This window comes from Macrobrachium nipponense, chromosome 3, assembly GCF_015104395.2.
Source record: "Macrobrachium nipponense isolate FS-2020 chromosome 3, ASM1510439v2, whole genome shotgun sequence".
Lineage (NCBI taxonomy): Eukaryota > Metazoa > Arthropoda > Malacostraca > Decapoda > Palaemonidae > Macrobrachium > Macrobrachium nipponense.
This window is the reverse complement of record NC_087202.1, coordinates 108,466,482-108,488,981: the sequence shown is the minus strand read 5'-3', so window position 1 is coordinate 108,488,981 and position 22,500 is coordinate 108,466,482. Positions and strand designations below refer to the sequence as shown.

Sequence of the window (22,500 nt, the reverse complement as noted above, 5' to 3'; positions counted from 1 at the left end):
ATATATATATATATATATATATGTGTGTGTGTGTGTGTGTGTGTGTGTGTGTGTGTGTGTGTGTGTAACATGTCCGACTTTATTATTTTACTTACTATGTTTTGCAAAATGTGTTTATTCGTGGAAAAAAAGTTTTTTTTTTCTGTCGAAGCTAATGAACTGGACCTCATTGGTTTCAAAAACCTCTAATTCATTGTTTGATTACACTAACAGAATTTATAATCAAATGGGCTTAACAACGGTCTGTCAGAGTTTCTCGTATACATGTCACCTGTCATATTATCAAAAACAGCAAACGTTGTTCTTAACGTATATTTTTAATGAAGGATAACTTTGCTTCGTAATATATCTACTAATCAAATAAATACTAAAAAAAAAATTTAACATTACGTTTCTACGTACAGGAGAGCATATCACAGTACAGTATGCTTATAAACGTATAATTTATATAGATACTACAATTGTAGCTTGCTTTTCTTCATTAAAGAACATTATCGTATATGCTTATAAACGTGACGCATATATAGATAACTCCAATTGTAACGTGGCTTTCTTCATTACAGAACAGTCCCTGAGATCTAATCACAACAACGCCAATCAGAGAGTGAGAACAAAACCCTAGATTAGCACGACGATCTGGGTACTTTCAATTAGACGAATACAAACATTATGAAAGCTCTCTTTCTTTACTGCTCCTTCAGCAAAGTGCAGTCGTGTGATGAATAAAAAAAGAAACAAAGAAGCGACTGGATATTTGTTATGCATGGTTTCTCCCGGCAGCGGGCCATTAATTACTCAAAGCAGCATAAGTTGCCTAACAAACTCTCAGACATAGAATCTGAGGCAGAAACTCTGGCAATATCCACGCGATTAGCAATTCCATTAAGAGAAGAGAGTCGTGTAACGGACAACTAAACTGAGATACATGTAAATATATTGGTCATTTCACTGGTGAGTTAGAGTTTCTCAGTATTCAAATTTAAAGCTATTTCACTGACAACTTAATGAAACATTAGTTTTTTTATAACTTTGACCTCAATTGTGCTGTTTATAAATCAGAATGAAAACAATATGAATGTTGTTTGTTGCATTAGTTATGTTTTTACCTCAGAAACAACTTATAAGGATAATAAAAATAAAGTTATATAAGCATTTGTAAATCTTTTCAATCACATGCTATTTTCTCCTGTCGTGGGGAAGACGCCAACAGAATCAAGCCTTCTAGAAGCACACACGTATCTATACATCTCTATATACGTGTGTGTGTGTATGTATGTATGTATGTACGTACGTGTATATTACATATATATATAATATATATATATATATATAGAGAGAAGAGAGAGAGAGAGAGAGAGAGAGAGAGAGAGAGAGAGAGAGAGAGAGAGGGCATACGTGTGCTTTAATACTATTATGATTATGATACATATAAAAAAATATCAATGCGGTGTAATTCTTAGATACCTTCATCTTGTAAACTACGGTCATTACGAAAATGCTTTAACCAAGCCGCAACAAAACTAGAAAGAGACCAATGAATATATATAAACAACAACAACAACAATGCCGGCAGCAAAACTTCCATAATACTGCATGATTTTTGCAAGCAATCTAACGGCCTGTTTCCCCCCATGGGTATGAGGATCAGTAAGACTGAAAGGACGAATGCATCACAATGTTACAGTGAAAAGAATCCGAAATCTTTCGTTCAGACGGTTAGATATATTTCAGCATACGATATAATGCTTTTAGAGGTGAGGACCAGGTATCGAAGGTGGCCAAACAAGACATTCATTGATGATCATAATTACAGCTATCATAGTTTTTTTAAGTGATTTAATGTTGTAGATGAAGACTCGTGGAGGATGCTGACTCCTGACGGTAGAATAATGTTATATTAAGGGTTGAACTAAAGACCTGTAGCATTGGTTATTCCTTCCACGTCTCTGTAGGCATAGGAACCCTTGCAAAATAAATCTTATTATTTCTGGATAAAATATAGCGCCTCAGTGGCGTGGTTGGTATGGTCTTTGCCTGCCACCTCGGTGACTGCGATTTCGATTCCCGGGCATTCCATTGAGGGGTCAGAGATGTGTATTTCTGGTGATAGAGCTTCACTCTCGACGTGGTTCGGAAGTCACGTAAAGCCGTTGGTCCCGTTGCTGAATAACCACTGGTTCCATGCAACGTCAAAACATCAAACAAACAAGTAACAAATATTTGTAATTATCAATTTCATATGCTTGCTTTGCAAGATGGAGAAAGAAATAAAAGATCTGTACGAGACTTCTTAGCTGATAAAATTCAAATATGCTGGATTTCAGTGTAACATTGTTGATAGCATCACTTCCAAATTTATTGCAGATATCTGTCAAGAATATCAGTAAATGAATTTTGCATCTGCATTAAAATGGGTGAGTAGTCTTATCAGTAAGTAAAAACAACAATAAAATAGATCCCAGAGCACTGCGCAGCTGAGAACACAACAAAATAGGCTTCTGGTTAAATAATTATAAATTAATTAGCGTTGTCGATACTTTATGGAAGAATCCTTTAGTTAACCCTGAGGTGCTGATTTTCAAGGCCTATGGATAGAAATACACAGAAACTCATAGGCATCAGCATTTCTAAAGAAATGATCCATATGTTATAGCTAGATCCAGCACACAGTGTCAGAAATACGACTAGCTTCCTCTATCAAATGCAGTGTTTAGAAGGCTGATAAAATTCCATATCTTTTACTTATCGATATTGTATTGAATACATGAACATGAGAAACGCCATAGCTACTTGAATAATATAAAAATCAATAATCAACGGGAAACTATCAACATTATCATTATTATTTGACCATGAATAACTGACATCAATTCAGTGACAAGTCTTCGAACTGATGCCCTCCCCCCCACCCCGAACTCCCCCGTCACCCAACGGTCCCCAATGCCGCCCCCAAAACAAAACAAATAATACAATTTAACATTTTTGTCCTCTGCATTCCCCATGTTTATTTCTACCGCTCAGATTCATGAGACGTCTTCAAGTCGGATAATCTGAGTATTAAGAATACTTCATGCATGAAAAGAGGCAAGTATGCTGAAGCATTGCCGAAATGTGTATCTTTTAGTTATTTTTACTAACATTGTCATAAATAATAAACAGCCCTCTGTTCTTCCTTTCCAGAGACCACTTCAAGTAGAGGTAAGATGCAAAACACCCCTTGTCACAAGTCGAGGGATTCCCATTTCTCTTTAAGTGGCTGCAGAGCACTAAGTAATGAGTAAACCTGAGGGGATGCTCAAAACTAGATATAAAACAACCGGAAAGTGAAGTGAAGCATCCTTCACTATCATATTGCTTGACTTGCTCGCGATGAGAATCAGACTCACAATGCATTTACTCACATGTTGGCAGAAACTAGGAAAAGTAATTAGTTTTGAAATGTGAATTCGGTATTAATATAAAATAAAAGACCGTCACTAGCTTCATACGAATTAGAATATTACTATTCCACAAAAGATCTAATAATGCACCAAGGCCTTTGCAGTACAATACAATGAAAAAAAAATTCTATACCTAAAGAAGCTCTTATTAGTTCCCACCATTGTCATATACAATTCAGAAGTAACATTAATTTGCAATATAATATGAACGTAATCTAAGGTGATTTTGGCTACGAAAACAGTAACTGCACAGAGCCTAATCTACATAAGACGAATTATAATGAGGGCAAGTTGAATCTGAATGCATGCAAATTCATATGCTAGAGACAAGCCATAACTATCAACAACATTCCAAAAACAAAAGTGATTCAGAAACGTGTTTCATAATGTACCATAAAAAAATCATCATAGCAGAATTCAAGGTCACTAGAAGGGAAATAAGAATAAATCAAGTTTCATAACGATTTTCACGACGATGTTCAGGAATTGGACAGTGCTTTAAGATGAGTGTCTTTCTCGCGTCATGTGATAATCTGAAGCCTTATGCCTCTCTATCATTTTATATATATAATATATATATATATATATATAATATATATATATATATATATATATATATATATATATATATATATATATATATATATATATATATATAATATGATATATATATATATATATATATATATATATATATATAGGTATATCTATATATATATATATATTATATATATATATATATATATATATATATATATATATATATATATATATATATTATATATATATATATATATATATATATATATATATATATAGCCAAATTGAGTAGCGACTCTCGACGCAGGATACAGTCGCGAAGGCGAAGGTTAAAGCCACCATTGCTACTACCAGTTTATTATGCCAACGTTTCACGACAATTGCTTTCGTCTCATTTTCAAGGCTGCAATGATTAAAAACCCTTCTTACAAAAAGCCGCAGTCAAACATCTGTAAATACACATAAATTATAAGACAAATAAACACAGGGGAATAGGAACATGACACATCTAAACAACAGAAGTAATAAGACTAAAAACAACTTTTCTCAAGAATCCAGCAAGAGCAAGAAAGGACAAGGGAGGAAACATAAACAATCTTTTAAGCAATAAACAGTTGAACAAGGGTTGTTTGAGTATTTAGCGTTGGGACCGTCTTCTTTATAATAACAGATTCAAGTATATTGAGGTCAGTTTCGTTTTGGGCTGTCCCATTATTGAAAAATCTTCATAATTAATATATTTTTAAATGTTCTTTTATATTTGAGTGTTCTGGATTAGTCAGTTTTTATCCAGTGCTGTAATTAAACCTTTATGGGAATCTGTGCGAATTCGTAGTAATCTCCTCGTGTATAAGAAGTAAATCCCACGATCACATCCTGGGGACACATATTTGTAAACGATGTTCGAAGACAGGAGATGGCTAAGACGATCATGGTTTATAAATGGCGATCCGATATTGCTTGGATTCTTTGGTATAAGTTTTAGGTCTACAACTGACAACATTCTTTGGAATAAGGCAAGACATTTCTTCCTAAAGGTGTTATTTATGTAAGAAAAATCAGCATACCTTTTTAGTTTGGGTAGAGTTGTGATGGTAGGGGTTGGATTCATTCTGGCATTCAACATTTTAGTCTTCTGGAGTCTAGCCGGGTAGAAAAACAGTTATTCCTGAAATGAGTTCGTAAGAATGTAACTTAAACATGAAACATGGCCCAGTTTGAAGAATGAGTAAAGCTCTATGTAATAAAGTTGAAATAGCATTCACTTTGAAGTTAAAAAAAAAACAGGAACCTTAGGAATTCATACCTAACCCTGTAAAGGTACTTTTTCGGAACACACCTGTATAGAAACCATTGTTGTCTCTGGAGACAAAAGGATCGAGGAAAGGGAGCTTATTATTCGTCTCCCTCTCCAGCGTAAACTTAATATTAGGATACTGACTGTTAACAAAAGCTAAAAACATTTCTGCGTCGAACTCGTATCGAAACCAACCAAACGTGTCGTCTACATACTTCCGGTAAAATAAAGAAAGGCAGCTAAGAGGATGGTTATCCATAATGCCCTCATCCAGGGAAGCCATGAATATATTCGCCATAGTGGGTTTCACAGGCCCCCCCATTATAATCACCCGCACCCCCGACACCGCCACCCTCCCCCCCCCTGCTTGTACAGAGAACCATTGTAAATAAAGGTTGTGCCCAGCATGGCCAGTTCTGATATTTAAATAACATTCCGTTAAAATGATTAAAATTGGAGTCAGGATCAAGGAACAAGTGATTTAAGATCATTTCAGTGGTTTCTGTAACTGAAACATTAGTAAAAGAGAAATTCAGTATCAAGGCTAGCCATAAATAAATCTGAATCCTGAATAATGTTCTCTTCTTTGAACTGAGTAGAGCAAATTAATGAAAACTTATTTTTTTGGAGGTTCTACAAGTGGCACCAAAAATTTGGCTAATTTATGGATAATAAACATTTTGTGATGGCACAATCGGTCTTAAATGGACTCCATTTTTGTGTATTTTGGGGAAACCATATGAAATTCCATAGAAAGACCCTGTTGGGAAAAGTTCTTGATACACATCCTCTGTATTAATTATATTTTGTTGTAGAGATCATTAAAATAGGTTGATTTGGTCTTCAACTTTGATTATTTTCTGGAGATCTGGTAAGCCAATTTTTTTCAAATGTTGTCCGACCATTAATGATAGTTTTCATTTTATTAATAGAGTCCCTTTTATCTAGGCTGACTGAGCCCTTACCTTTACCTGGCCTAATTATAACGATATCTTATTCCGCAGCCATCTTGAACAGGTCGTAATCTTCTTTCCTGAAGAATGACGTCCGTGGAGTTCTAAGTCATTTATAAGTGTCGTGTTCGAGAGAGGACAATTGAGAGATACGGGAGACCAGGCCGGTGTTGAACGGGAGAACTCTGATGCGATGGAGGAGGGATTCAGCAGAAAGAAGGAATTGTTGGTCATTGGGTTTAAAGTTTAGTAGACAGAAATTAAGCCCAAGAGAGAGAAAGAATGCTTCCATTTTAGATAAAATACGTTTAGACAATTTGAAGGCGGTTCTTGAATCATTAACGACTGAAAATACCTAAATTATTACATTTCCTGTTGTGTCTATCGTCTATTACCTTATCATAATCAGATATAGTTAAAAAGCCGGGTAAAACTGTTAGTACCTAATACTATCAAGGAAGAGAGAACTTCATCTTTAAGTGTTCCAACTACGTTACTCAGGCGTTCTTCATTTTTATGCTTACAATATTTAAACATCACAAAATTAGGAGCTATAATATTTAGTTGACAATACTGCGTTCCTCAGGAAAAAGCCAAACTTGATCTGATATTTTTGCAATATTGTCAAATTAATAACATAGCTCCTAATTATGTGAGGTTTAATTTGTACAAACCATCATTGTATAATTCTGAATCGTTGAGTGAAACAAGTAAAAGGCTTTTAGTGATGGAAATTTATTGTAAACATGAAAGTGTAGAACGCCTGAGTAACTGGTTAGAACACTTAAAAGATGAAATTCTCTCTTCCGTCTTTTTAACACGCCATCTCTAATTCTAATAAGGTAATAAACGATAGACACCACAGGAAACTTAATGATTTAAATAATTTTATTCCTTCTTTTTGCAATGATTCAAGGACCGTCTTCAATTTGTCTAAACGTATTTTATTTTACCTAAAAAGGAAGAATTCCTTCTCTCTCTTGAGCTCGACTTCTGTTTACCAAACTTTAAACCCAATTACCAACAATTCCTTCTGTCTGCCGAATCCCTCCTCCATCCCATCAGAGTTCTCCCGTTCAACAGCGACCTGGTCTCCCTTATCTCTCAATTGTCCTCTCTCGAACACGACGCTTATAAATGACTTAGAACTCGACGGACGCCATTCTCCAGGAAAGAAGATTACGACCTGTTCAAGAAGATGGCTGCGGAAGAAGGTATCGTCATAATTAGGCCAGGTAAAGGTAAGGGCTCAGTCACCCTAGAAAGGGACTATATCAATAAAAAGGAAACTATCCTTAATGATCACACAAAATTTGAAACAAAAAAAAATTGGCTTACCAAATCTCCAGAATATAATAAAAGTTGAAGACAAAATCAACATGTTTTTAAGAACTCTAAAACAAAATAAAATTATTACTGAGGATGTGCAACAAGAACTTTTCTCAAAAGGCTCTTCCTATGGTAGTTGCAAGTTCGATTCTCAGCTCTGCCAACATGGAATCAGAGGAATTTATTTATGGTGATTAGAAATTAATTTCTCGATAAAATCTGATTCGAATCTCACAATAAGCTGTAGGCCCTCTTGCTAGGTGACCTATTGGTACCTAGCCACGTAAAAATATCTTATCATACGTGCCAGCCCTAGGAGAGCTGTTAATCAGCTCAATCAGCTCAGTGGTCCGGTTAAACTAAAATATATTTCCTATGGCATTTTATATGGTCTCCCCACAATACACATAAATGGAGTCCATTTAAGAAACATTTTGTCATCACAAAATGTTAACTATAATTTAGCTAAATATTTGGTGCCACTTCTAGAAGCTCTAACAAAAAAGTAAGCTTTCATTACTGAACTCTGCTCAGTTCAAAGAAGAGATCATCATTCAGGATTCTGATATATTTATGACTAGACTTGACACTGAATCTCAGTTTACTAATGTTCTCAGTTACAGAAACCACTGAAATTATCTTATATCACTTGTTCCTTGACCATGACTCCAGTTTTAATAATTTTAACCGAACGTTATTTAAACAATTATCAGAACTGGTCAGGCTTGACGTAATCTTTATTTACAATAGTACCCTGTATAAGCAGGTGGAGGGGGGAAGGGGGGACGGGTAATTATAATGGGGTCGCCTCTGATGCCCACTATGGCGAATATATTTATGGCTTCCCTGGACAAGGGCATCATGGATAACCATCCTGTGAGCTGCCTTTCTTTATTTTACCGGAAGTATGTAGACGACACGTTTGGTTGGTTTCGATACGAGTTCGACGCAGAAATGTTTTTAGCTTTTGTTAACAGTCAGTATCCTAATATTAAGTTTACGCTGGAGAGGGAGACGAATAATAAGCTCCCTTTCCTCGATCCTTTTGTCTCCAGAGACAACAATGGTTTCTTTACAGGTGTGTTCCGAAAAAGTACCTTTACAGGGTTAGGTATGAATTCCTAAGGTTCCTGTTTTTTTTTTAACTTCAAAGTGAATGCTATTTCAACTTTATTGCAAAGAGCTTTACTCATTCTTCAAACTGGGCCATGTTTTATGTTGAAGTTACATTCTTAAGAACTTATTTCAGGAATAACTGTTTTTCTACGAAGCTAGATTCCAGAAGGCTCTATAAAATGTTGAATGCCAGAATGAATCCAACTCCTTCCATCTCAACTGTACCGAAAATAAAAATGTATGCTAATTTTCCCTACCTAAAGGACAACACCTTTAGGAAGAAATGTCTTGCCATATTCCAAAGAACGTTCTCTGTTGTAGATCTAAAACTTATACCAAAGAATCCGCGATCTATCGGAACGCTATTCAGAACCCATGATCGTCTTATCCATCTTTTGTCTTCGAACATCGTTTACAAATATGTGTGCCCAGGACGTTTGAATGCGGCTTTTTATAAGAAAGGTTTTTAATCATTGCACCCTTGAAAATGCGACGAATGCAACTGTCGTGCCCTTTCCCTTTGCCTTCGAGATTTATATATATGAGGAATGTTTATGTGTATATATATGTATGTATGTATGTATGTACTGTGTGTGAATAACTGTTTATGAAAAGACAACACAACCTATCAAGGTCTACAACATCAGCTTGGGAAAGGCAGTATTAAAGAAGCAACCCAACAAAGTGGGGATTTCCTTCCTGGAACCCAGTAATGTTCAAAATAGCAGCCACTGCAGAGACAGAGAAGCCACAATACCGTGACGAAGAAAGGGATGAAAAAATAAAAAGAGTAAAGGAGACGGAAGAAGGGAAAAGTACGAGGTCGTCGATCATGTTCATAGCCTTTGATTCAGTTTTATCGAGGATGGAGAATAAAGATGGATCGTCCAGTATATCTAAGGAATATTCTGTAAAGTTACAGTGAAGGGAAACGTGAAACTTTAATCACAGTAGAGGTGTCAAGAATTTATAGTGCCTTGGCAAATCGCAGTATTTCTTTCGAGACAAACAATTAGCAATGTTTGATGTTTGTTACTCCCAAGAAAACTTTAAAGTGACCGGAATGATATGAGAAAGCAAAAGTTGGTAATAACTAAATCATGCAGACTTTGAACCTCACCAGATCAAGGAATCCCATTTTAGACTTGCTCACAAGGCCACAATTCGAATGAAAGTAGAGAAATTCGACATTGCATGTTGTACGTACGTATGTGGTAGTGAATGGAGGAATATGAGGGACTTAATAATTTGCAAAATTACAATTAGAAGGACGGGTAGAATTGAAAGGCTAATTAACAATAAACCGACAGTAACAAAGTGAGAGAAAAACTTGAGCACAGGTACAGATTAGAAAGGAGGGAAATTCTATAGCCATTATATACAGCTCTCAGGATACCAAGAATGATGATGCTGCAGCCTTACCTAAGGTCCTGCAGAGAAGACGACTTATCAAACACTTGAAACAAGCCGTCTTCAGAATTCAATAGGTGAGTTTCGGTCAAAGTTTTTAAAGCAATAAGATTTGACACAAATTTTAAGACACCTGAGCAAGGGTAGAGCTTTTGGTTATAATTAGTGCAGTTACCTGTCTTTAGCATGTAATCAAGTGCATGGTCGTAAAAGAAGAATACGTTCGTGATTTAATAATTATGCCAAATGAAGATATATACAGAATAAAATATAAACCAGATTTTTATCTTTAAAAGGACAACCTAAGGGCTTTATTTGGGCATAATCTTGCAGACGGTTAGGACTAGAGTAAGTAAATTAGAGGATTACAAGCCATAAGAAGTGTTAAATGGAAAGTATCCTGTTTTCTTGTTTGGTCAATTATGTTAAAAAATGAGTAGCGTTCGAAAACAAACTATTCCCAAAATCATCATCTCATTTTGGGTGTTGCTTTTGATAAAACAAGAAAATGTCATAGAGTATAAAGTCTTTAATGGATAATTTAAAGCTTTCAAACCTTGTACTAGGTTCATCTTCAGTCGGGCAAAGCCACAGAGGCCCTTGACTTGAAACGCAACCGTCCAAAGGATATGGTGTTCATTAGAAGTGAGAATAGGTAAAGGGAAATACAGGAAGAGGAGATACCACTTATCAAAAAAGAAAATAATAAAGAAAATAACAATAATCAAAAAAGAAAATAATAAAGAAAATAACAATAATAATGATGAAATTCTGTTTTCACAAACATCCTGTGGGTGTGTTTACCATGAAGATTTCAGGTACGAAGAATAAGAAGAACAAGATAGCAATAGAAAGACAGAGAAGGAAGGAGAAAAGAAATATTCAACAATACATGTATTGGGATACTTCCATTCGTGACTTCCTGACAGAACTGGCTTCATAATGGGCTTCCAGATAAATCTCTCGTATCCTTTTATGTTTAATATCAAAAGAAAATGTGGATCTAAGCCGCTGAATGCCTCCTCGGAAGCCAATGGTGCGAAAAAAATCCGGGATTTAGTTTCTCTGAGTCTGGAGGCAGGTTCTGAAAGGCGCCGGGAGTCCGTTATATTGAATTTGCAAAACAACCCCGAAAGGAGACGCCAGAGATATTATGCGGTGAAGACTCCGAAGGAAACGTGAATCTAAATATAACCGACGACGATAGAACCACCTGCTTTGAATGCATGTAGAATTGGAAAATCTTTAAAATAAGCAAAACGAAGGAGAATTGTAGCAAATGTTAGAGGTGACGAGAGAGAAGAATGCTGAACGGGAAAGGACTGCATCAGAACCTTTGACATGAATTAGTTGAGCGACGCATGCAGTGTTGTAGCGAAGAGGCTGCGTTTATAAACTTACTGATTTATTTAACAACAGACTACACAGCTCAAGAGCTCTTGCGAGCGGAAACGTAACGCCTGACACAAGGTGAACAAAATAAAGATGAACATACATTCAGGCGTATTTGTTTAAGAATGGAAAAAGGTACATTTTTCAAGTTATACAAGTTATGGACTCAGTACTGATAAATATAGCTAGAAAGCGGACATTGTATTGGCTCCAGTAGGAATGATACAGTTGACGTACGTGATCATGGCCGATAGTATAGACATTAAAAGAGTGAATGCTGTCGGTTGTGTTTCTTTTACACGCGTGTCCGACGTGCATGTCTAGAGATATTCGCTGTGAGGAGAGGATAACCGCAGAGTATGATTTCGGCCGGCCAAGTAGGATGATCGATCGTGTAGGTCCATGTGGGGCCCTACAGCGACATCATCTACTTTGAGGAAGGCAAGAAATACCACGAGTCAACAGAACCTTCTGGGGAATTCAAGAGGTCGGGAATTTTTCGGCGATTTTCGGCGGGGGTTTCAGAAGGATGGTAGGAGGCAGGAAATAAAGAGCCTGTTGAAAAGCGCCTCAGTGAATGTCGACACCACTGCCACCTTTCGCAATTGTTCGTCGAGAGCACTCAGGAGAAATATATATTTCCGGCAGAGTTCCCGCAAAATAAATTGTCCCATCCCAATAAATGCACTGTACTGATTATAAACATCGTCATCATAATTTTTACAAGATATGCTAACAAAAGCTACGCTTCTTGCTTTCATTTGTAAGGTTGGGAAATGTCGCAGTTCATTCAATGGTCGAGGTCAATTCAGTGGCGACAATTCATCAAATCTTCATCGATACTCACAAAGATTAATCGCCAGATTGGGGGGTGGGGGGGGGGGGGGGGGGGGGGGGGGGGGGGGGGGGGGGGGGGGGGGGTGGGGGGGGGGGGGGGGGGGGGGGGGGGGGGGGAGCTAGCAGCCTGTGAATGTGTTCTCCCAAATTCACCCAGATCCATTCATTCGTGTTCGTGTCGAGCACACAAGTAACGAAGACGCGTCTTAAAACAAACCTCCCAGCGTCATTAGCGAAGGTAAATATGGAAGAACAAATATGGAGGAAAAACAATTGCATTCTTTCTGTCCCGATCCATAGTTCCTTTTAGACGTCTTAAATAACAAGGAAATTTCTCGGGACTCGCTATGATCGATCTGTTCCTATACCCTGTTATAAGCGTATATAATAAAAGGTTTGCTGTTTTGCTATACGTTGTTTGTAAGACTTGTCTACGAAAATCTATTCGCCATAAAAAGAAATCCTGTTTACTTTGTAAGTGCAAATGAACATTATGTATTAAATTCCGATACCCTCATTTTGCAATTTATTGAGTACGACAAATGCAACTGGAAAGTCGAAGCCTAACACGGGAATCCGCCAATCCATTGCAATGTTATTAGGAGACGCATAAAAATAAAAAATGAATGACAGTGAATGCCAGGGACACGACAGAATCACATTAACATTAATGATAATGAGACGACAATCACAGCCACAACTAGATCAAACATTCATATTGCTTGCACAATATTCAACCTGATAATTTTCTTGTCGTTTCCTGTATGTGTGAATATGTGTCTCTGCATTTTCGCCACCCTTAGTAAATGAAATGTCTATTTGCATGCTTCACGAAAAAGTTTATGAGCACCTCATTTTTACTGCCAAAAGAAGAATTTTAATTTAGAGGCTAATGAATTGTGTCAATCAGTTTGAACATTTTTAAGGATTCATTCCTTCCAATAATAATAATAATAATAATAATAATAATAATAATAATAATAATAATAATAATAATAATAATAATAATAATAATAATAATGTATATTATAAAGAAACAATTTTTCCTTGAATATCCTAATCTACGTTTGAAGAAATAAAGCGCTTCAATTGCTTCCATAACGTATTCCATGCTAATGTTTTTGCATGGTTAATTAATGATTGTCTATCTCACGAATTGACTATTTACTTATATAAATTTATTGTAAGTCTCCATCTGTTTTCTTACAGTTTTACTCCCTTTTTCGTTCCAGAGCAAGAATGGTCGATAGCTACATTAAAATTCCATTCACAACAGTAGTAACTAGTAATATTTAAAAATGTATCGGTGAAATTCGTACTTTACTCGTAAATCACCAAGTTTTCGAACGAACGGTGGTTTTGAATGAAACTTTTATAAGCTGCAACGGTTACTTTAAGTGTCCAGTATTTCAGTAAGCTACCAATCAGTGACAACTGGCAGCTGACTTCAACTCGATGGCCAGCGTAGAAAAATGGGAATAGACTCAAAGTCTAAGAGAGAAGTCGGCTGGCGCGCAGATTGTAATTTTAAGGTCGCGGTCAGCGACGTCAGCCAAACCACGTCACTAATTCAGTAAACAATACTCACTAACTGCATCCACGTGTCCAAGATCCACCTACTATTTTTGTCCAGGGATACTGTTTTCGTTTCATTATTCAGTCGCTCCTCCTACGAAATTGCCCAACAACTTTCCAGTTTTCGGATGCTCTAATACAACAATGACAACGAAAGGTTCAAACATCAAGTATTTCAGTTTTAAAAAGGCAATAAGACGAGAACACTGGAAACAAGTATGTCGTAGAGCTGATAAAATGAATCTTGAAAATACTGATTTGTTCTGTTTTAATAAGAGCACTGACAGTATATAAACCACACATGAGAGTAAGTGGTAATGTTAAGGGGGGTAATAGGTATATAAATGGAATCAAATGTGCATGAAAAAAAAGAATTGATTTGATAAAAGTTGAGTATGCAGGTTATCTAGTGGTTAAAAAAATTTGGGAATGACCCTTTATGTAAAAAAACTTCTATCCATAACCTATGTGTAGACAGACAAACATTTATTTTTGGAGATGCTCCACATTTGCTCAAATTAGTCAGGAATAACCTTCTAGATTCTGGGTTCATGCTGTCAAACCGGGATGGAATTTCAGGTCATCCGTTAACAGAAATGGTGATGAAAAGTAAAACACAGTAAGGACTGGCTTACAAAATAAGACAGATTCAATTAAACGTTCAGGGGTCAGAACGGCAGCATGTAAAATATGATGCACAGTTGCTGTCAAGACGTTGCAGTAATGCTCCTAATTTGATATTAGGAATTCTTCATGTGTTTTGGTGTGAATTTGGAGCATCAGGCAAGTGTTGTGAACAAAATGATTGACATCATCTCAACAATGACAGTGATTAAAGGTTTTTGATGTCGCGTCAGTGAACTGCCAGAAAAGAAACATGTCTATCATTTTCAAAAAGGGATAATTGTCTCGCTACTCTCTTACAAGCCTGTTTAAAATCCTTAAGGCGTATAATGAAGTCGATTATATCCAAACAAGGAAGCTTAATCAGTAAGTCTGGCGCATTTATTTGCTTGTATGAGGTAGATGAGGCCACATGATGATCCCAATGCAATGAATTTCAAGTACCGACTGAAAAAAAAAAAAAGTTTAGGGAAAGAAGTAGCCCTGATCAGTGAAAAATGTAACAGTACTAAATGCTAATGCAATGCAAATTAAGACTGCCTGTCTAATACATTAGTGTCTAAGAGTTCGTCTACACAGGGGAAAACTGCAGACAAAGAACGAGAAACTGCTTTAGAAATTTGTCTCACTAGTCTCCTTTCAAGAGAGATTGAATTTAATTAAGAATCAGACACATCGAATGAAATAATTGCATATACGTTCAGTTCTGTAATCGAGGAAGAATCTTCGAGGTATATAAGAGGTTATATAGTTGAAAAATGATTTTGTTTCATGTTTCCTCTAATAATGTTACATTACTGAAGAGTGATTTCATGAAAACGATATCTACCATTTCCATGAGAGAGAGAGAGAGAGAGAATCATCGACAAAAAAAATATTTGATTAGAAAAGGATAGTGAGTGAAGAAAAAAGGTAAATACACAAGGGTGCCTTTGAGGGGATGGCGTGGGTGACGTCATGTGCAGAAGCGGCCTAACCAAGAAACTCCGGTTACTTCTTTTTTTGGAGGAAATGGAATTTTTTACAATTTGACGTGACACATAGAAGATGGAACTTGTAAATAAGGGCGTCTACCAGAGAATGTAACACCACAGCTACTGAAACAGTTTTGTTATACACTGATTTGCCACAGAGGCCTCTTTGGATCTCGAAGACTCCCCTTACGATAAAGGCGGACTCTCGTAAAATAGTGCCAATGCTAGTAAGATGTTTCTAAAAGGGATTATATGTAATTCTTCTTGCAGTATCCGGAATAGAAAAAATATCCAGGCCATTCCAAAAATGTTTACGCTTCTTTCCTGGGGATAATCCCTTTACCTGGAAGTAAGTGCTACACAAATTTGTCTTGATTGATTTACGGGGCTTTATGCATAATGCCAAGCGCTGGGGCAACTAAGGCCATCCAGCGCTGGAACGGAAATTTACAGTGAAAAGGTTTGAAAGGTGTAACAGGAGGAATGCCTCTCAGTTGCACTATGAATCAATTGTTAGGAGAGGGTGGAAAGTAAGATGGAAGAAAGAGAATATGATAGGAGGTAGAGTACAAGGAATAGAAGTAGTTACAGTTAGGGGCCGAAGGGACGCTGCAAAGAACCTTAAGTTATGCCTACATTACACCGCATGAGGTGCATTGACGGCACTATTCCCCTACGGGAACTAAATTGTCTTAAATTTCCCAAAATCAACTGCGATAGGTTACGTCGTGCCTTATGAGATGTACATTTTCGTGTGTTTTTTACTGATATGGATCTGGAAAAAATTAATACCACAGGTCGGTTAAACCGAAATGTTTGAAATGAGGGTGCATAGAAAAACGAGTTTTTTCTATGATGAAAAAACTAATGGGAGTTTCGTTTTCTGTTCGTCAACTAAGGATCTTGAATCAGACACCGAGAAAGTTATACAAAACCGAGGACATTCCAAATGTTTGTTGGTCTGTTTGCTCCAGGTCTTTTCCCATGATCTATATTTGTATTCATAGCTGCAAAGATGCTCCGTTAATTCATTTCCTTATTTCTGTTATCGGTTTACTCCTACCTGCACAACGAAAAGACAGAAACCTTTAATTGCAAGAGCGTTCCGTAATCAGAGTTCCCAGATTTTTCATCATAAAGGTCAGTGCGAATTCAGTCAGATTTTACAGACTTCGGCTCTTGCAGTGTGGATCTGACAACCTTTCATAGCGAAGTATCAAGAAACGCGCGAAAACAGATGAAAAAGTAATCAGAAAACGAGCCTTCTGTAATCACTAAAGTGTGTTGAGATTATTTTTGAGAATTCGCTAAATATTTCCCATAAAGCCTAACTCTATCGACCTTACTACCCGCAAGGGTTTGTGTGACTTCCAAGAGGTACGAATGGAAGTAAAAAGGGAATTGGAAATGAAATGTGCAACCGCGTGTCCTCAGGGGCTGGGGGAGCATGCACGCGAATAAATTAATTTGGTTTGCCTGAGTCCGAGAACCACTTCTGTATGTTTTCCAGGCAAGGAATTCGCAGCGGTCAAGAACTTTGTTTGGAGTGGCCTCCATCCTTTTCCGTCTTTTAAATCATCATCTAAATCATTTTTATATGCTTAATGCTTAAACAGGAATGCTGAGAAATAAAACAACGTAGCCTTTGGAAAACGACTGGTTTCTCAATTTGCTCACGCGTCATAAGACCGTGGTCCTTCATCTTCCATTGACGATGAACATTGGTTTATATAGCCTACCTTAACAAAAAAATCAATAAACAACTTCATTCATCGGATCGTGCTATATTAACGTTTAACGATTAACTTTGGCGGCTAACTTGAAACTCCATAAGTTTACGGAGAACATTAATTTCATTGTACCTTATATTGAAATCTTTGATTTTATGCGAGAAAGTAAAACCAAATCAAACAAGGGCACGTAACGCCATAGGCCTCAGTTTTATCAGCCATCAGTTAAATTAATTTTACAAGAACAACATATGATTGTGTTCAACTTGTCCTATTATATAATCATATTATTTGAAGTTATTATTCTATACTTATTATCATAATTTATATTATTTTGCGTATATGTGAAAGTTAGCTTTTGCAATAATTAATTTCCTAACTAACTTTCCTTACATGCAAACTACTAATTTCTAAAACTTACGAACAAGAAAGTTGTCAATAAAATACAAGAAGTCGTATATGCTAGTATAGATCAATTGCGTTTATTCTTGTATCATTATAGGACCAGTGAAAATAATACGAAAGAGAGCTGATGCTCAAGTGGAAGTTATTGCAAGGCAAGTATTTCGGAAATACCACCGAAGGGGAATTATGAGTGAAAAATTATTTGGCGCTTAAGTGACTCGAACAAAACACAGACACAGACACAGACACACACACACACACACACACACACACACACACACATATATATATTATATATATATATATATATATATATACATATATGTGTGTGTGTATGTACTTATATGAATTAAGCTGATTCCACATGGTGGGGATGACATCAGAAAAAAGCCAGAAAGGTCACCGAGGCATTTATATCAAAACAACTGAATGGAGAACGATCACCAAGTGCAGATTGCTTTCATGACATTGTCCCATCCAACATCAGACACAGTTGAACCTCCTTTATAAATAGCGTCATTCACCCTCATCTTGCAAACACTATTGCTTCGAGTATATTGTGTTCCTTCTGCTCCGGTCCCTCTTCCGCGCCATCTATCCTGCACAGAATTTCCAAAATATGCATCGCTTCCATTAACCTAATGTCTTTCTTCTTCTTTGTTCGTCTGAACCTTCCGAAAACGCAATGACCCGCCATTCATTCTGGTTAACCTTTTTACAACTCCTACTTATCATAATGTTTTTCGTTGCTTTTTACCATTCAGACAGTTTACCGCAAAAGGTTAAATCTTTCTCCTTTTTCCATTCATATTTAGCATAAAAAATTCACTCCTATGACTGGTCTCTGAAGGCACACCCTTTCTTTTCCAAATCTGCTTGCTCCCCTCTATCATCCTTTCTACAATTGGTCCATAAAAAGGCCTTGCTACATTTAATGTTATGCTCCGAATCTTTCAAAACTATGAACGATAATCGGCAAGATATCTGAGTCTTATCTCGTGCTCAGATAGTCTTCATGGGATACAGTACCCAGTTTCTCTGACAATAATTAACGGAAAAATTTTGTGTGTGACACTAGTTGTTTCTATTCGGACATTCCTTGTAGAAAAATGAATTGTCAAGCACAGTCTAGATGGTCTTTTCATAGTGGCAAATTAACATTTTATAAGAGTTGAGATTTATTAGTTGTTCGTGAAACCTCTGATAAATCCATATTCTTATTTATGGATGCTTCTATATCTTATGCAAATAGAGCAGGTGTAGATTCAAGATGTAAGAAGTGAAAACCTAATAAAATCTAAATACATACATATTGAAAAAATTTCATGACTCAGAAATTGTTATTCAAGAAGAATTGAAGCTGTAACTGATAAATAAAAGAGACCTTTCCTATGGATCGAATGAGTGATTTGAGTTTCTCCGGGATTTTTTAGAAAATGGCCCAAGAGATGAAATATGTCAATTTCCGTGTTGAAATATCCGTTTAGAAATAACCGCCTCCCCTCCCCTAACACCTCTCCCACAAACCACGAAAAAGAAATTACACGCAACAATGATCTTTAACGAGACATTGATAATTGCGGTAAGGAATGTATATTGGCTGCCAGTATCCGGTAAATGAGCATTTCGACTCCCCATGATAAAAATGCTTGAAGAGTGCAGTTAACAATCTATTTACCAAGTAACTTTTTAATCAAATTCTTAAATCTAAGCCTTTACAAAAGCCCATTATCCACTGTGAGTTTGTTTCTTGATGTGACCTAGGCGGGAGGATGAGGACCTCTCCGTATGTTTTGGCTTCTTCATTGATAGCAGCAAGAGGATATTTCGACAGAGAACGACTGTCTTGACGATTCGGCCGAATTTATCTTTATTGAGGCTGTGCTCCTGTTTGACAGCTACTAATTGCTTTCTCGATTGTTCGACTGATTTCGTCTGTTTCTCTTTATCCTGGTTGGCAGTCAGAACTGCCTCGATCATTCTTCGGAATTTGTCTGTTTATACTTTTTTATTGTTTTGTCTTTGGGCTCCCGGGTCCTTCCAGTTCCGGTCCTGTTTTAATTGAGAACCTGATGATACAGAAATCCGTTCATGAGAGTATTAACACAATATTGGTGACTGAGGCATTTACAGTGTAACATGCACTATCTGCAGCGGAATTCATATTGGGAGAGAGGTGTGATCTGTATCTAAATGGTCACTGCAACACGACTGGTAATGTAAATTTGCTCAGAGAGCTTGATAATTTCCTTGCATACAAAGAGAGCTACACCACAACAGCAATTGGATTGAAATTGAAACGTGTTTCGAGTTGTTTTCCAATAGTTTTGCTTTAATAACATCTTGCCAGGAATTAAGTTCACCATAGTGCTTGGTAATTATGTCTGGCTCTTAGTATACACCAAAAGATCAAAAATTGAGTTCTCATTCTGCAATTTTCTATGATATTCTCTACAGAGACAAGGCTAAAGTCCAGCTGTAATATTTTCATACCAGGGATTGCTCTTTAAAAGAAATGCACATCTATCATGAGTATATACATAATATTTTTTTTTTAAATTACGCTATTTCACATATTTGGCCATATTCAGTTTTCCTTGTCATCGTGTCTGGTTTGTCTACTAATTCTACAGGTTTGGTTTCGTTCGTCCGAGCTAATTTTTCTGCAGCTCATATTTATTGTGTCAAATCATATCCATTTTCATTTATCATGTGAAGTTTTTATTGACCTTCGTTTTTGTAACTAAATAGTAATATGGCTTCTGATTGGAAAAAAGTAATTGCGTGTATAGAAGTACAATGTATGTCTGAAAAACAAATATCAAAGGAGCTTTCGACCTTAATTAAGTTTTTCTTCTGCTTTCAATAATTCAGTGCATAGACAGGCACAATAGTAGGCTTAAAATTATCTGCAACGGAATAAAACACTGGACAATAAGAGTAGGCAAACAGTTATAATAAACAGTCAGGTAATTCGTCTGTTATTCCATCCTCAGAAGACGTCCTGTTGGTAAAATGTAATTTAGTGTTTCATGGCTGTTGGCCGTATACGTAAATTTATATGTATAGAGTGGAACTAATCAACAGATAAGCATGTGTTTCAAAGAAATAAATTTCTGACGCACATCGGGATCTAACCCAAGTATCTCAATTGGTCCACACAGGTCATAAAAGAAGTTGGAACCTAATTACCCCTATACCAAACACACCAGCGAATTTTGCCCAATTTCCCGACCCACCAGTGAGCCAATTGATGGCATTTTCTTCGAATTACCCCCTTCAGCGCCCAGGCCTTTTATTTAAGTGACTGGGGTTCGATCCCGATGTAAGTCAGAAATTTATATAAATACATACATACATATATATATATATATATATATATATTATATAATATATATATATATATATACACACACACACACACACATATATATATATATCATTATATATATATATATAATATATATATATATGATATATATACATATAGCCAAGGCCACAGGAAAAATAAAAGGAGCACCAAGCGCTTTCGTGTTATTTCAACACATTTTCCGAGGTAGGTACAATGCTAAACACATGGAAAACATCTAACAAAGTAAACACATAAAAGCTGAAAAAATGGAAACACAAGTATTCACAGTCCGGCTATAACCAGTACAACAGGTAGAGAGCAGTTCTTCAACAGGTAATTAAAAAGAAACAATCTTACAGATCTCTTTAACAACAAATGCGTCTGTTTTGTACATACCCTGGCTTCCATTCAATGTCACCGTAAAATTTAATCCAAGCAGATTCAATAACATTTCTACTAGTTATATTGTGACAATATAAAACAACTTTTGTCCATCCTAATGATTATGATTAAAATTATTAATGTGTAAAATAATATCAAACAACTTTTGCCCCTACTAATGATTATGGTTAAAATGATTAATAAGTAAAAATAAATCATTCGACATTTGTCCCACTCTCACATTACACCTGTGTTGCAATACTTGTCTCCAGCCCTTTCCCAGATTGTCTTATATCAAAACATTTGCAATGCATGCAAGGAACCCCGTAAATGCAGTCCTGAGAAACTCTGGGAGACTTCCTTATTATATGTTCTTCAACGTATTTGAAAATCTAAAAACAACATTAATATTGAATTTCTTGCAGAAACTTGGAACCCTCCGTTTATGAAGGACCTTCAAATAAATGAACTACTAATTCATTAGTCCACATGTATATAGTTATTATCTCTCTCTCTCTCTCTCTCTCTCTCTCTCTCTCTCTCTCTCTCTCTCTCTCTCTCTCATGCTCGCTATATTTACATCCTATTTTGTCTTTTCACTCATTTTTTGCAAATTTCATGTTAACTAATGCAAAACGTATTGTTTTTCGATTAAAAATTTGCATTAACAAGGCATAGTGCCTAAATCATTAATCTATTTTTTAGGGATGTTACTAAGTCGTATATGCCTCCTTGTTTTTTCAAAAATGTATTGTTTTCTAACTGAATCATCTGTTGACCACGTATGTGTTCCTCCAAGGTGTGGCTGCCTTAAATCTCTATTCTGCCCACGGGCGTTTCTTCGTTTCTGTAGAGTGAATTTGACCTTATGCTAATCTTGTAATGTCAGTTTGGATACTAAGCCTACTTATACTATGTTTTTGCTTTGTTATGATCAGTTGTGCCTAAGTAAAGGGTCGTGTTAGACCGAAAGTTCTTGGCCTTCTCGCCTTTCCATTTTCCTTCGTAGCATCACCTTTATTTATACATAGCATAACGTTTTATATACTTCGTGATCAAGTTATTCATATATATGGTAATGTATATTATATATAATAATATATAGGATTTATAGATATATAATAATATATATATAATATACATAT

General features: G+C 36.2%; 1 protein-coding gene across 2 annotated transcripts in view; it reads left to right on the top strand.

The window, feature by feature from the left end:
* Positions 1 to 22,500, top strand: part of LOC135221949 (uncharacterized) — a 677,814-nt gene that overhangs the window by 64,430 nt on the left and 590,884 nt on the right. Inside the window, exon 2 of one of the 2 annotated variants that reach the window (XM_064259992.1) lies at positions 3,181 to 3,198. The exons of the other annotated variant lie outside the window; for it this stretch is intronic. The gene's annotated coding sequence lies outside the window, so the exon portion shown is untranslated. The remainder of the gene's footprint in view (positions 1 to 3,180; positions 3,199 to 22,500) is intronic. 2 annotated transcript variants of the gene reach the window in all.